The sequence below is a fragment of the Panthera uncia genome, assembly GCF_023721935.1.
Source record: "Panthera uncia isolate 11264 chromosome A1 unlocalized genomic scaffold, Puncia_PCG_1.0 HiC_scaffold_16, whole genome shotgun sequence".
NCBI lineage: Eukaryota > Metazoa > Chordata > Mammalia > Carnivora > Felidae > Panthera > Panthera uncia.
Window position 1 is genome coordinate 14,712,399 of NW_026057576.1, and position 16,103 is coordinate 14,728,501.

At 38.3% G+C, this 16,103-nt stretch overlaps 1 long non-coding RNA gene across 1 annotated transcript in view; it reads right to left on the minus strand.

Moving 5' to 3' along the window:
- Positions 1-16,103, minus strand: part of LOC125933716 (uncharacterized) — a 105,801-nt gene that overhangs the window by 42,415 nt on the left and 47,283 nt on the right. The window contains exon 3 of the long non-coding RNA XR_007461080.1: positions 8,732-8,787. This is a non-coding gene — a long non-coding RNA (uncharacterized LOC125933716). The remainder of the gene's footprint in view (positions 1-8,731; positions 8,788-16,103) is intronic.

A 16,103-nucleotide genomic window follows, 5' to 3' on the forward strand; every position in this document is an offset into this window, starting at 1 on the left:
ATATGTTTTTCTTTTTTAAATGGCATGTTTTATTTAACCATATGTCTTAAAATTTATTTTTTATAGAATATGTATCTAGTACACTTGTTGATGTCCCTTATTAATTTTTCCCATTATCTTTATAAAGCTTTATTGAAACCTGTATGTCAAGGTGACAATAATACAGTGTTTGGAAAATAGTAACAAAAAAAGGGTATCCCAGAGTCAGGTTTACCAAATACATACTGGAAACCAGGGAGCATCTTCTTCCATTTCCCAGCAGGAACAGAGGGCATAACAATAGCTTCTGCTGACTTATATGCCATTATTTTCTCTTTTTTAAATCATTATCTATGAGTAATTACAACTTTATTCATATATCTTTAATACATTTTTTCTTATTTTTCAACTGGGACCTCCAATTCAATGTTGAAATGATATAGCAGGCATCCTTGTGTCATGCCAATTTTAAAGGAGATGATGTTTCTAATGATGTACCACTAAGCATGATATTTGCTGTAAGTTTTTGGTAAATACATTTTAGGTATTTTTCATTTACTGTGATAACTTTTAATAAAAAAAATTTACAAACAGCTTAAAACTATCATGAAACAATTTATATTTACCCATGTTAATTTGCTCATCATTCCTTCTTGTGTTGCACACACATCTTCCTTTTTTCTTCTTCCTCAAGTGAGTCCTTTAGAAGCTCCTTTGAAGAGTGCCTACTGGTACTACACTCTCAATATTTCTTAGCTGAAAATGTCTTTATTTTGCCCTTATGCTTGCCTGAAGTTTTAACTAGGTATGTGTTACCGTATTGACAGTTCTTTTCTTTCAGCATTTTGAAAATATTATCCATTTAGGGCCTCTCTCCATTGTTGATGTTGAAAAGTCAGCCCTCGCATTAGTACTGCCACCCAAAAGTATGGTCTATGGAGCTTGTCAGATGTGTGGATCTCAGATCCCATCCTAGACCAATTGAATCAGAACTCTGAAATGGTGGAGACACTTCTCCATGCTTACTTACTAACTTTACAGGTGATTCGGGGGCTCATTAGAGGTTGAGAACCTAAGAGTAACTTGATCTCTTCCTACTTTTAAGATCTTCAAGACATTATGATATACCTAGACGTAGATTTATTTTATTTATTATACCTGGGAATTTTTACTTCTTGCATCTAAAGATTCACATCTTTCAATAATTCTGGAAAATCATCAGCCATTATCTCACCAAATATTTTCTCCTTCTGTAACTCCAATAACGTGTGTTTTAAACATTTTCATTTTTACTTTCCTATAGTTTTTAATGTAGATCTCTAAATATTAATATCTCTAATGTTTTCATAGGAAAACAATTTCTGAATAGGGGTATCTGTAAATGACTACATCTGCAGAAATTTAATTCAACAACTTACACAACGGATGCTGAGTGACCCACACACACACTTCTAATCTCCGAGTTGGGAAATAACTTTCCACTAAAATAGTATAGCATTTTACAATTACTGCAGTACCTTAAAGTTTAATCAAAACAGCACTACCAAAAACTACACTGTAAAATGGAATGACTGAGACCCTTCTATTGTTTGTTTATGAAGTAAAATCTCTTAGAAAACATTCAAGACAAGTTGATACTTCATTTTCATATCACAGTGTGTTCTTTTACAAAAAGGTACCCACGTATCATATCTTTGTCAAAAAGGAGTAACTTATTTTTTTTAAGTAGGCTTCACATCCAGTGTGGAGCCCAATGCAGGGTTTGAACTCATGACCCAGAGAGACCAACACTTGAGCTGAGATCAAGAGCCAGATGCCCAACTGACTACACCACCCAGGCACCCTTACAGTAAATTATTTTTAAAATACTTCTCAGTGAAGAAAACAGCCAAGCTAAGAAAAAAAAATCCAAGATATTTTCCTGTGACTTTAAAATTCATTTCATTAATAGTTGTATTCATAGACTCCACAGAAAATCTGTTTCCTGATATTTCAGGGACCTTTCATCAAATTTGGTGATTCAATGACTTTCACAGAAAAGAATGTCAGCAGTTTTAGAATGCCAGAACAATAGCTTCATCTGAACCTCTCAGTGCTTCCCCTCCACTCGAAAACATGAGGACAAAGAGCTTGAGCAGAAATAAAACCAGGCATAGAACCTAATGGGGGAGGGGGCATATTCTTCCTTAACATGCTGATGGATAAATAGGAAATTTAAAACTTGATTTGTTTTAAAAGCTAATGCTTTCAAGACTAATTATCTGTAATGACAATATGTCTGTGTGCTATGTAAATAAGAACCTACAATGAGACACATCTGTCATAATGAAATGTGACACAGGAGAGATTAGACTAAAGCTTTCCTTACAGTGAGCTTTTAGACAAACTTTTTCTCTGATTAATAAAATGTCCCATTGTTTGAGACGCTTGCAGTAAGATGTGGATGGAAATAGGATTGGATTATAGGAACTTTTGTGGATGAGTTATGCAGATTTGATCTGATTAGTTCATTTGTGCTCAGCAGAGGCTATGATTGCTCCCTCTCAGTCAGCCATTGCCATGTTCTTCAGAAAGGCACAGGATCCTCTGGGAGCTGAAGTCTCGTACGTGACATTAATGTATGGGCTTGTTTACATCAAGAAGCTCATTCAGAAGAAATTCTCTCTCTCTCTCTCTCTCTCTCTCTCTTTCATCTAGAGACCATCATAAAACAAACAGAAACTACCATGATCTGAGGCTTACCTCATCTCACTCTCTTCTCTCACCTGTAACCTCCACCTCTCCCTTTCTGCTGGTTCTTTCCCATTAGCCTAGAAATGTGCACATGTCTCTGTCATCTTAAAAAAATAAAATAACAGAAACAAGAAAGTCCTCCTTGAATTCTGCCAATTTAATTCACACTTGACTCACTGAAAGAACAGTGCATTTCTCCATCGTCACTTTTGTACTTCCCTTTCATTCAGACCCCATTGTCATCTGGCTTCTTCCCAGATTAGAAATATTGCTGGGACGCCTGGGTGGCTCAGTCAGTTAAGTGTCCAACTCTTGATCTTGGCTCAAGTCATAATCTCAAGGTTCATAAGATCAAGCTCAGCACTGGGCTCTGCAATGAGAGCAAAGAGCCTGCTTGGGATTCTCTCTCTCTCTTTCTGCCGTTCCCCTACTCATGAAAACTCACACACTATCTCTCAAAATTAATAAATAAACTTAAAACCAAACAAACAAAAAAATAAATCTTGTTAACAACTGTAATAACAACAAGGCGTCTATTTTTCAGCCCCTACCTTGTTTGACCACTCCAGGGACCCAACACTATTGATGACTCCTCTTTGTGAGGTTCTTTACACAGTGGGTGTCTAGGACTCCAGTTTTTCTTCTACATCTCAGTTCTACTCTTCCATGGGCTCCTCATCATCAATCCTCCTACTAAACAGTGGTGAGCTCCAGACCTGCATCATGAGGCCCTTCTCTTCACATTCTGCCTGGGCAATTGCATCACTGCTCACAGCTTCTCCTTAAGTTGAGAATTCCAGCATCTGCATCTGCTGTGCAAACCCTCTCCTCAGCTCCTGAGCTCCAAATCTATACATCCCACAGCTCATGTGGATGTTAAATAGACACCGCAACTCAATGTAACCAGAGAGGCTTTATTTTGAAAGAAGGAAAGTTTTTCCTACTATATTCTTTATCCTCTCAGTTCTTCAACCAGTAACCAAAGAACCAGCTTGGCCGCTTCTCTTTCCCCTTTGTCTGACCTCAATATCACTAAGACTTGTTAGTTTTCCTTATCCCCTTCTCACCATTCTCAGTGTCTTACCTATCCCTTTGTCTTCCTTCTCAATGACACTATTGTAGTTTGCACTCATTATCCCCTGCCTATAACACTGTCTCCTAAACAGTCTCCCTGTTGTTATATTTGCTGCTCTCCAGTCATTCAATTCACTGCTGAAGCGATGTGCCTATAATTATAAACCTCACTCTGTTGTTGAAAACCCTCCACATTGAACATCTCTTATGCACCCCTTCAGATCCTTCAGCCTCCCTGTCTCCCAGGCCTCTGTCACTTGCTCTGCCCTAACTACAGCTACTTCACACATCTAAAATGCCTGCCTACAGAAATCTTCTGCCTGATCCCAAGGCCTGGAGCTTCTAGCTCCCCTCCACCACTCCCATGCTCAGATGAAGCACCACATGTTAGTCCTGGTTCTCCAAGAAGCAAATACCAAGATTCAATTAAACATGTGCTACAGATCTGATCACTATTGAAGGAGAGAAAGAAGTTAGGAAGGTTATATAGAAGAGTCCTAGACTCCAGTGCAGTTCAAAGGAAATCTTGGCAGGAATGCTGACACATCCACAAGCTAAAACCTCCTGTTAGAGGAGTCCCTGTCTCCCAGGAATAGACCCACCTTACTATGCTATGATCAGTCTGCTATGATCAATCACTGGGGCAGACAGAGGAAGTGTGGCCTCTGTACACTTAGCGTGTTCGCAGATCCACCAAATCATACTGCTGGACAGACACAGCAGCAGTCTACTATATGACGGAAGTGGCACATTTGTGATGAGGCTGGAGAAGGTCCAAAATTATGAGTAAATTACTATCAACTGCTGGTCCAGACTGCCTGCCATCTACTTCTACAACACCAGTGCCTCTCTTTCAACCCATTAATTCCTGTGCTGACCAAGTCTCAGAGGAAAAAGACACAAGACTGGCTCATAGTGTGTTGGTGTAGCTGGAAATGAACATTACCACATTAGCCCCAAATGTGGGTGACTCTGAAAGATGGTCTGACATAATGACCCTGAATAGTCTCCTTGACCAGCCCAGTGCTTGTGCAATAAGCTACAGAGTAGACAGGGTAACAAAGATGAAGACTATGCATGGGCCTAATAACAATGGCTTCTTGTCATCATCACCAATCTGGCTACAGCCACTTATGAGTGGCCAATGTGCCAGCATCAGAGACTAAAGATGTGCCCTCAATGTACTGCCATCCCTTTAGATGTCATTCAACAACTATCTAGTGGCAAGTTAATTTTTCCATGCTGGAAGGGACATTAATTATTAATCCATACAAAATTGACACATACTCTGGATAGATGGTTGCCTTTCCTACCTGCAAAGCCTCTATCGACACCACTATCAAAGGGCTTGCAGAATGCTTTATCCTTCAACATGCTTTCCACACAATGTTAGCTCCCACGTGGGATTGTTTTCTACAGCAAAAGAGGTACAAAAGGGGACTTGTTACCAGGGGACTCAATGATTATACTACATACCCCACCAGACCAACAGAATGACAAACAGCCTGTTGAGGGCTCAACTATGGATGCAATATCTTGTGGGTTTGGGTACTGTCTTCCAAGAAGTGATATATGGGCCAAACTGACAGGTGACATATAGTAATATGCTTCCAACAGTAAGGGTTTATGGGTCCAGGAAGCAAGAGACACACAAGTTGTCCCCTCATCATCAAACACAGGGGTCCATTGATAGGATCTGTGCTTCTACTCCTTGCAATCCGAGGTCCTTCCCAATCGGAGGCCCTAGTTCCCGGAGAAGGGGCACATCTGCTACTGTATGTAAGAGTCCCATTGATTACCCCCGGACCATTTTGAGCTTTAATGACAATATTTTGAGCTTTCATGCCAACAGTCCAAAAGGTAAAGAAATGGTTTCCTGTCTTATTGATTTAATTAAAGAGCTGGTGTTACCATCACAGGATGGCTTCAAAGGAGATAGTGTCTGAAACCCAGGGGATCCACTGGGTATCTCTCAGTACTCACATGCCCATTGGTAATGGTTAATGGAAAAATGCAGCAGCCATGACCTAAAACGTACAGGGAAAGCAAAGGGTGAGACCACTTGAAGTTCTAGATCACCTCACCAAGAAACCAATATAGACCAGCAAAAGCTGGCCCAGGATGAGGGAAGTATATAGAATGTATGTGAGGACAGAGATGATAAATATCAATTAGAGCCTCAGGACCAGCCCCAGCCAAGAGACTGTAGCTTATTATTTCACTAGCCTACTTGCCTTCTTTCTGGAAATCACAACAAGTCTCCTTCCTGAGGGGAATTCTGTGACTGACTGACTTGTTCCTCCCCTCTGTGGGGAAGCAGTAAGAGCAATTTGTTCTCATAACAATACAAGCCCAATATTGTATCACAGAAACCATATATAATGGAAGGTCACAAGCATATCTGAGGATCATAAGAGGTCATCTGTCCTGGGTACATCTTATGCACTGCACTGCTTCAGATTCCCCCAGCCTCACCTGTCAATCAGCCCTTGGCTATCTGTTCTGCCTCAACCACTGCCACAATGACCGGTTCCAGACTCAGATGAAGCACCACACTGCAAGGCATGGATCTGGCTCTCTAGAAGGTGCCCACTGATGCAGTTCAAAAGTAGAAGGGAGTTAATACCTCAACAGTGAGCTCTGTTCAATGGGAGACAAGAGAAGGTAAGATGCTATCAGATGGATTCCCTTCCCCTACACCCTCTGATGGAATGCTCTGAGGCACGTCTTTTTTGTACAGCGTCTTTGGAGCTGTTTCAAGTGGCTGAGAAACTGGCTCTGTTTCTTCGTGAAGTGATGACCAGCTTCGTAATGAAGACCTTGTGTTACCTCCCATCCTTCCCTGACTTATTGCACTTTTCCTGTCTCACTGCCCCCAGATTACCTTTCCAGGAAAGCATTAGCATTTAATCCTTACCTCTGGTTCTGTTTGATAAAGAACCTGGGCTAAGTTTCACTTCACTGCTCACTCCCTCCAAAGAAAACCTCAGTTCCAGTTCCCGATGTCATTTTCACTCTCATCACCTGTGGTCCCCTATGTTCATCTTTTGGTGATCAAGCAGAGCTCTTCACAGGTTTCCAAGCTGCCCACCTTCTTCACAGCATCATACGTCTGTATCTGCTCTTTACTGTGCCTGGAGAATACTCTCCCACCCACTCCCTCTGGTGAACTCCCCACAGTGCCAGGGGCGAAGTCAGACAACAATCAATCCAGTACCTCACGAAACTTCACTACAATCGAAATGTTTAGAAGCCTCTTTCAGTATCCTTGCTTAATACTGAAATATTAAAAGAAAAAGAAAAGAAAAAGAAAAGAAAAGCCACGTATGAATAAACACTTATTCTTCCTCTTATGGTAAAAAAAATACTTGAAATACAAGAAAATCACTATGGAGACAAGCTGAAATGCATTCCTTTATCAGCAAATGTAATTGAAAGATTCTCAGCAAAACTGCTGAATGTTTGAAGATGTAAAGAAATATATATTAAAATAAGTATATAATAATACAGGTTTTCTGTATAGATAGAAAAAAGTAAAGATGTTGCTAAAAAATCAATTTATGATATTACTAGTCTGGTTCAAAAAAGAAATAAAAAATAACTCCTTTTCTTATGAACAACTGAAGGAAAACATGTACCAAGAAGCTATATTCTCAATGGTAAATTCTTTAATGAAAACAATTATTTATGAAAAAATTTCCTTAACTGAATGGCTACTTAAAGTGGACTAAAAAATATTCTGGGATAAAGTCATAGAAACATTTCCACATATAAAATCCTGCACTGCATCATTCATAGTCAAGATGTTACAGCAAAGCAGTTGAAGCCAGGAGTGTGCCAAGTGTTGGAGATGTCAAAAATGTAGTTCCTTTCCAAGAAGACAAGATCTTTAAAATACAGACTCTTGTACAATACTTTGTAATGACATGAGGAATAACCGTGGTAATCTTTTGAATGACACAAGGTTTGTTTGTTTTTTTCTACTTGTGGCAAAATACATAAAAGGTTTGTTGAATATAAAGGTATTATACATCTTTATTATATAAAACACTATGTTCCAGATTTGCTGATTTTTTCTGGTATGACAATGGTTGTCAGGATTTGCTGTTTGGAAGATATTTTCATAGATTAAATACCCTTTATCACCACCTTCAAGATGAAGCTACCATTTTGATAATTTTGATTCTGATAATGAATGAGAAAACAACTGCTTCTTGAAAACAAAAAAAATTACTCTGGGGAGAGTATTTTGAACAATGACTGTTTGATATTATTTCCATTAGCATATGATCATACAACTGACAATAATGTATGCCACCTGTAACAACTCCTTCCTGTGCTCACATTTTAAAAGTTGACAATACATTTTTCAAACCTGTTTTCAAACCATCCACATGTGGAATTTCAGTGGACCTATACCCACTTACAAAAATACATAAAATGCAGGACTTTTTGATGAGTCTGCATAAACAACTGATTGATATCATGGAAGATGAACATCTGGTGAGTGATTTTCAACTAAAATCTTTGCAAAATTGGTGAATGGAATTGAAAAAACAGCATCATGATCTAGCAGGCACAACCAACAATGCACATCTTCAATTTGTATATATGTATCTTTGTGAGGTATTTTTCTACTATGACCACCTTTAGAAACAACTATAGAAAGAAACTGAGTTTAGAACCAGAACTTAAAACCAAATCTTTTCAAAGATAATACAGCATATCCAATGACATGTTTTCAATGATGTTTTAAAAAATGTAACTGCTTATCTCATCTTTGTCTCATCCCTTTTTAAAGTTCAATTTGCTTTTGTTTGGTATATGATTCATGTATATAATAAATATACATCAATTAAGAGTACATGACCATTTGGCAATGATTTCTTGGATATGACATCAAAAGTGTAGGCAACAAAAGAAAAAAGTAGATAAATTAACTTACCAAAACTACAAACTTTTGTGCATCAAAGGACACTATCAACAGAGTGAAAAGGCAACCTACAGAATGGGAAAGATATTTGCAAATCATGTATTTGATAAGGGATTAATATCTAGAATACATTTTTAAACACCTGCAACTCAAAAACAACAGAAAATAAACAACCCACCTTAAAAATGGGAAAAGGACTTGGATAAACATTTCTCCAAAGAAAATACACAAATGACCAGTAAGCACAAATCACTAGTCATTAGGGTAATACAAATCCAAACCACAAAGAGATACCATTTCATATCCATTATAATGACTGTTACTAAAAACAAAAACAAAACCAGAAAATAACAGGTGTTGGTGAGGATGTGGAGACACTGGAACCCTCATACACTGCGAGTGGGATTGTAACGAGGTGCAGCCATGATGGAAAACAGTATGGCAGTTCCTCAGAAAATTAAATACAGAATTGCCATATGATCCAGCAAGTCCACTTCTAGATATACACCTGGTGAAATTGAAAATAGGGACTTGAACAGACACCTGTACACTAATATTCATGTCAGCATTATTTACAATAGCCAAATATATATTTGTTATTATATTTATATTACTGACATATAACATTAGTAATAATTGTTATTATATACTGTTATATTTTTGTATACATTTTGTATACATATACACAATGGAACATTGTTTAACCTTAAAAAGGAAGGAAATTCTGAACAAGGTATATAATATGAATGAACCTTAAAGACATTATGTAGAATTCCCCTGGAAAGCCATCTGGCCCTAGGCTCTTATTTTTTGGGAGATTTTTGATTACTAATTCAATTTCTTTACTGGTTATGGGTCTGTTCAAATTTTCTTTCTTCTTGTTTCAGTTTCAGCAGTTTATAATGTTCCTAGGAATTTGTCCATTTCTTCCAGATTACCCATTTTATTGGCATATAATTGCTCATAATATTCTCTTATTATTGTTTTTATTTCTGTTGTGTTGGTTGTGATCTCTCCTCTTTCATTCTTGATTTGATTTATTTGGGTCCTTTCCTTTTTCTTTTTGATCAAACTGGCCAGGGGTTTATCAATTTTCTTAATTCTTTCAAAGAACCAGCTCCCAGTTTCACTGACCTGCTCTGTTTTTTTTTTTTTTTTTTTTTAATTTCACTATCATTGACTTCTGCTCTAATCTTTATTATTTCCTGTTTTCTGCTGGTTTTGGGTTTTATTTGCTGTTCTTTTTCCAGCTCTTTAAGATGTAAGGTTGGGTTGTGTATTTGAGACCTTTATTCCTTCTTTAGGAAGGCCTGGATTGCTATATACTTCCCTCTGCGTCCCAGAGGTTTTGGGCTGTGGTGTTATAATTTTCATTGGCTTCCATGTACTTTTTAATTTCCTCTTTAATTTCTCGGCTAGCCCATTCATTCTTTAGGAGGATGTTCTTTAGTTTCCAAGTATTCGTTGTCTTCCCCAATTTTTTCTTGTGGTTGATTTTGAGTTTCATAGCATTGTGGTCTCCTATGGAATAAAGACAGTCTCTTCAGCAAATGGTGCTGGGAAAACTGGACAGTGACATGCAGAAAAATGAACCTGGACCACTTTCTTACACCATATACAAAAATAAACTCAAAATGGATGAAAGACCTAAACATAATACAGAAAGCCATCAAAATCCTAGAGGAGAAAGCAGGCAAAAATCTCTTTGACCTTGGCCACAGCAACTTCTTACTCAACACATCTCTGGAGGCAAGGGAAACAAAAGCAAAAATGCACTGTTGGAACCTCATCAATAATAAAAGCTTCTTTCTTCACAGTGAAGGAAACAATCAGCAAAACTAAAAGGCAACCAATGGAATGGGAGAAGATATTTGCAAATGACATATCAGATAAAGGGTTAGTATCCAAAATCATTAAAGAATTTATCAAACTCAACACCCAAAAAACAAATAATCCAATGAAGAAATGGGCATAAGACATGAGTAGACACTTCTCCAAAGAAGACATCCATATGTCTAACAGACACATGAAAAAATGCTCAACATCCCTCATCATCATGGAAACACAAATTAAAACCACAATGAGATACCACCTCACACCAGTCAGAATGGCTAGAACTAACAATTCAGGCAACAACAGATGTTGGCAAGGATGTGGAGAAAGAGGATCTCTTTTGCACTGCTGGTGGGAATGCAAACTGGTGCAGCCACTCTGGAAAACAGTATGGAGGTTCCTCAAAAAATTAAAAATAGAACTACCCTATGACCCAGCAATTGCACTATTAGGTATCTATCCAAGGGATACAGGTATGCTGTTTTGAAGGGGCACATGCACCCCAATGTTTATAGCAGCGCTATTGACAATAGCCAAAGTATGGAAACAGCCCAAATGTCCATCAACAGATGAATGGATAAAGAAGATACAGTGTACACACACACACACACACACACACACACACACAAATGGAGTATTACTCAGCAATCAAAAACAATGAAATCTTGCCATTTGCAACAATGTGAATGGAACTACAGGGTATTATGCTAAGCAAAATAAGTCAGTCAGAGAAAGACAAATATCATATGACTTCACTCATGTGTGGAATTTAAGATACAAAACAGATGAATGAACATAAGGGAAGGGAAGCAAAAATAACACAAAAACAGGGAGGGGACAAAACATAAGAGACTCTTTCATACAGAGAACAAACTAAGTGTTGCTGGAAGGGCTGTGGGGGGAGGGATGGGCTAAATGGGTGAGGGGCATTGAGGACACTTGTTGGGATGAGCACTGGGTGTTGTACAAAGGGGATGATCACTGGAATCTCCTGAAAACATTATAGCACTATATGCTAACTAACCTGGATGTAAATTATCAATCAATAAATAAGTAAATAAATAAATGACATTATGTGATGTGTGAGATAAGCCAGACATAGAGGACAAACATTATATCATTCCACTTATTTGAAGTATCTAGATTAGTCAAATTCATAGAAACAAACAATAGAATGGTGGTCACCAGGGGCTGGGGCTAAGAGAGGATGAGAAGTTATTGCTGAATGGGTATGGAGTTTCAGTTTGGAAGATGAAAAGTTTTGGAGATGGCTGTACAACAGTGTAGATGCACTTTATGTCACTGAACTGTGTACATTAAAACGGTTAACTTTTATGTTGTGTCTACTTTACCACAATAAAAATAATAATAAAAGGAACACGACTTATATGTATGTACATCTGAATGGCAGAGCATTCTTCGTCCTCTGCACAATGGCACATGTCCAATTAATGCTTGGGAAAGGAAGAAAGGAGGGAGGAAAGGACATCCATCTTGGAATTATGACATGGAGACATTATTTTCCTGTGTATGTCTTTGAAGGATACAAATATTTGGCACCCTGAGAGATACCAGCAATATGTTCTCCCAGAACATGGAGACTTTTCTCAACATCTAACCTGCCCTCCTCCATCTTCCCAAATTCTGACCCCACAGTGTTTTCAACCTCACAACGGCTGCCAAATTTGCAAATGTTAAGGGGAACTTCTGATAAGCCCTCAGTGAAATTAGTAGGAAAATCCATACCACCTTTCCTAAGCATGCAAACAGAACTGCATTCAGGCAAAAGCCTCCATTTGATATCATGTATAGGAGAAAAGGAAAGTCTACCTACGTGCCTAACACCACTCCCAAATGACAGTCAGGCTCAGTGTAATAAGTGTCTTCAAGTTGCTGGGCCATGACCTAGAGCCTAATTATGATGAATTAAAATAAGCAAACTTTGCTCATTTCTCTTCTCCTGAAGTCTATGTTTGGCACCTTATTTTAATTGAAATCTTTGGAATTAAATACTACTAACATTGACACAATATGGGGTAATTCTTCTAAAAGATCAGTAAAGTTTAAAACCCTGCAATGCTTTCAACTTAAAATATCATTCTATGTTTAGGGAAAACGTCAAAGACAACAGTATCCTTTTATTACAGATCACCTAGAAGACAGGTAATATTTAATATGTGTGAGGATAAATCTGCAAAGAAAAGGAAACGTCAAAAGGCTGCTGTTAGACTCCATGGTATGCCAGTGTTTAAACACTGAAAAACCAATAAAATGTCATTTCACATTTAAAGTAAGCATGCTAATCTCCAGATAGAGAAGTTATAGGAATTCTTTTTTCCTTTAAAAAAACTTATATTCTGACAGTAACTTCTGATATTAATATTAATGCATGTTATTTTACAAACAAAATTGGTGTCGGCAGCTCAGGATACAACGTTTTACAGCAAAGGGAGAAAATAAAATATAATAGGAGTATGGGATGGAAGAACCCTTATTTTACCATTATTTTTAAATCTCTTCATTAGAAAGTATGTAATTCTATGAAGGCAGAAACCATATTATTTTGCTCATTTCTACATTCTCCCAACAATGCTAGCACATAATAGGTATTTCATAAGTATTTGTTAAGTGGATATATAAAAGTGCAAAGTTAGGTATTCACTTAATGTGTTTCAAAGGAAAATTGCCAAAAACAGGCCCCCCAAATCAGTTACAGAACTGAAACCTCATCTCACTAGGGTGACGTGACTGCCACATGACTAGCTAGTGGCAGAGTTCCAACAGAGACCAGTGTCCTCACTTCCCCAGAAATTCATGTTTCAGTTTAAAGGAGCAGAGTGAAGATTCTATGTTGCTACATCAAGCTCTTCCCCAGTTATTCCCTAACAGCTGAGACAGGAAATGAGACAAGGAAGGATGAGCATCCAGCTTTCTTCAACCACTAAGAATAAAGACAGAGAGCAAAATGCCAACAGGAATGGGAGCAGATCTTGAACAAACAAGGGAAAAGAGGAGAGGGCCAAGAAGAGTCATCCTTACTAGATTTGAAGATTTAGCATTATTTTCACAACTCCCTTCATTTGCTCTGAACTAATGAATGTTCTCTGGGTCCTTCTCAGTACTAGCCTTCAACATCAAAGAAATGATTACAATGCTAAATGTTTTTTTCCTATACCAAATGTGTACCATTTTATTGAGTTTAAAGGAGATGTACCACTATATACCAAATAAAAAATAATGTTTCATATAATTAGTATTTATTTTTCCAACTACATACTTTTTGGGTAACAGATGTAGTTACATCCCAAGGCTTACTAAAAAGACTTAACTTCTACTTTACTGAAAAATATAGAAGTTTCCATTTTTATTAAAAAACACATCAGGGGAAAGAAAAACAATTGTAAAATACAGACAATATTTAGATTCCGAAGAAAAGAGGAACATTGTATTTCCCTTAAATTTTTTTTAATGTTTATTTATTCGAGAGAGAGAGAAATAGAGTGCAAGGGGGAGAGGGACAGAGAGAGAGGGAGACACAGAATCTGAAGAAGGCATCAGGCTCTGAGCTGTCAGCACAGAGCCCGACAGGAGGCTTGAACCCACAAACGTCAAGATCATGACCTGAGCCCAAGTCAGACACCTAACCAACTGAACTGCCCAGGCGTCCCTGTTTTTAAACAAATTATAAAAAGAGAGGATCTAGTTAGAAAGCACTGGTCAGTGTATATGGTAAAAAAGCAGTATCTATCCTCTGTCCTGCCATCTCTTCAGTTTTACTAGAGCCAATGCTGAGACCTATCATCAGTCATTACCCAATCCTGTCTGTAGGATTTCCTAATTCAGTCATGAATATAAGCATAGAGTTTAGGTACCGGGAAAGAAGTGGTATAAGTGAAAATTAAATTTGTTTCCAATGAAATAAAGGCTTTACAGCACACTCAATATAAAATGAAGTACGCTTCTCCCAACATATATTCAACAAGCGCTGGCTGATATTTTCCTTACCTGGGGTAGATGGTTCTCATTCCCTTTCTACACAGCAGAGCCTGTTATACTACCCAATTGTTTCTAAATTCTACCCCTTCAGAATTACAAAGAATGTTAGTAAATGCTACAAGAGAAACAAAATCTGTAATTAACCAAAAAGTTCAAAAGACCCTGGCTTAAAGAAAATGGTTAGAATGATTTGTTTGCTACCAGTTTTTCACACTCCCTTAATATGCTAATGTGAATAGAAAATCTTCAAAAAAGGGATTAATATGAACTGTTTTCCAAATTTTTTTGGCACCTTTTTTTTTCTCAAAGCATCTTGGGGAGAAAATGTCTTTTTCTCTTTACCTGTGTCAGAAAAGGCACCTTCAGCCATGCTTAGCTCTAGTTTCTGAGTGGAAATCAATTCTCATATCATTTCCCTATTTAAAATCTGTCAGCAGTTTAAAATACTTCAGAATATTTTAAGAACATAAAATCCTGGGGTGCCTGGGTGGCTCAGTCGGTTAAGCGTCCGACTTCACTCAGGTCATGATCTCACGGTTCATGGGTTCCAGCCCCGAGTCGGTCTCTGTGCTGACAGCTCGGAGCCTGGGGCCTGCTTTGGATTCTGTGTCTCCCTCTCTCTCTCTGCCCCTCCGCCACTTGTGCTCTATCTCTCAAAAATAAATAAACATTAAAAAAATTTTCTTTAAAAAAAAAAAAAAAAAAGAAAAGAAAAGAACATAAAATCCTGATTTTGGCTTGTAATTCTGACCCCTACCTGAATCTGCAGCTTTGTCCCTTAACTTGTCCCAGTTAAGCCCTTAGAAGGTGCCCTCCTGGGGCGCCTGGGTGGCTCGGTCGGTTAAGCGACCGACTTCGGCTCAGGTCATGATCTCACGGTTCATGAGTTCGAGCCCCGCGTCGGGCTCTGGGCTGACAGCTTGGAGCCTGTTTCAGATTCTGTGTCTCCCTCTCTCTCTGCCCCTCCCCTGTCCATGCTCTGTCTCTCTCTGTCTCAAAAATAAATAAACGTTAAAAAAAAATTAAAAAAAACAAAAAAAAAAAGAAGGTGCCCTTCCGTCCCTGGGCTTTTGTGCACCGCCATTCCATAGACCGCAAGAGCTGCTTGCCGGGGAATGGCCCCTTCCTGGCGCCCTGGCCTGGCAGACATCACCCCACCCAGTCTGGTCTGGGTTCCTCCGTGCCTGTACCTCCTCCGCCGTGCCACAGCTCCAGTGACTGTTCACTTGTCTTTCCCACTCCTTCTGCGTAATAGGTACTGTTTAAATGTTTGTTGAAATGGATGGATGAATGAAGAGTTCTCACCTAACAGAAGTGATGAGGATGGGGAAGGCAGGCATTTAATGTCAACAGACTGTGAAAGAACACTCTGCTTTATACTAAACTCTTGGTTTTCCATGTGACACATTGTGCAGCCTATTTAAATCACCAAGGAACTGGCCGAAACCCTACCATTTATGGTAAAGAGAAAGTTTCGCTTTTATTTTTGACCATGTTGGACATATAAACATCCTGCAGCATAAAATCTACACACATATATTCTTCCATCCACTGG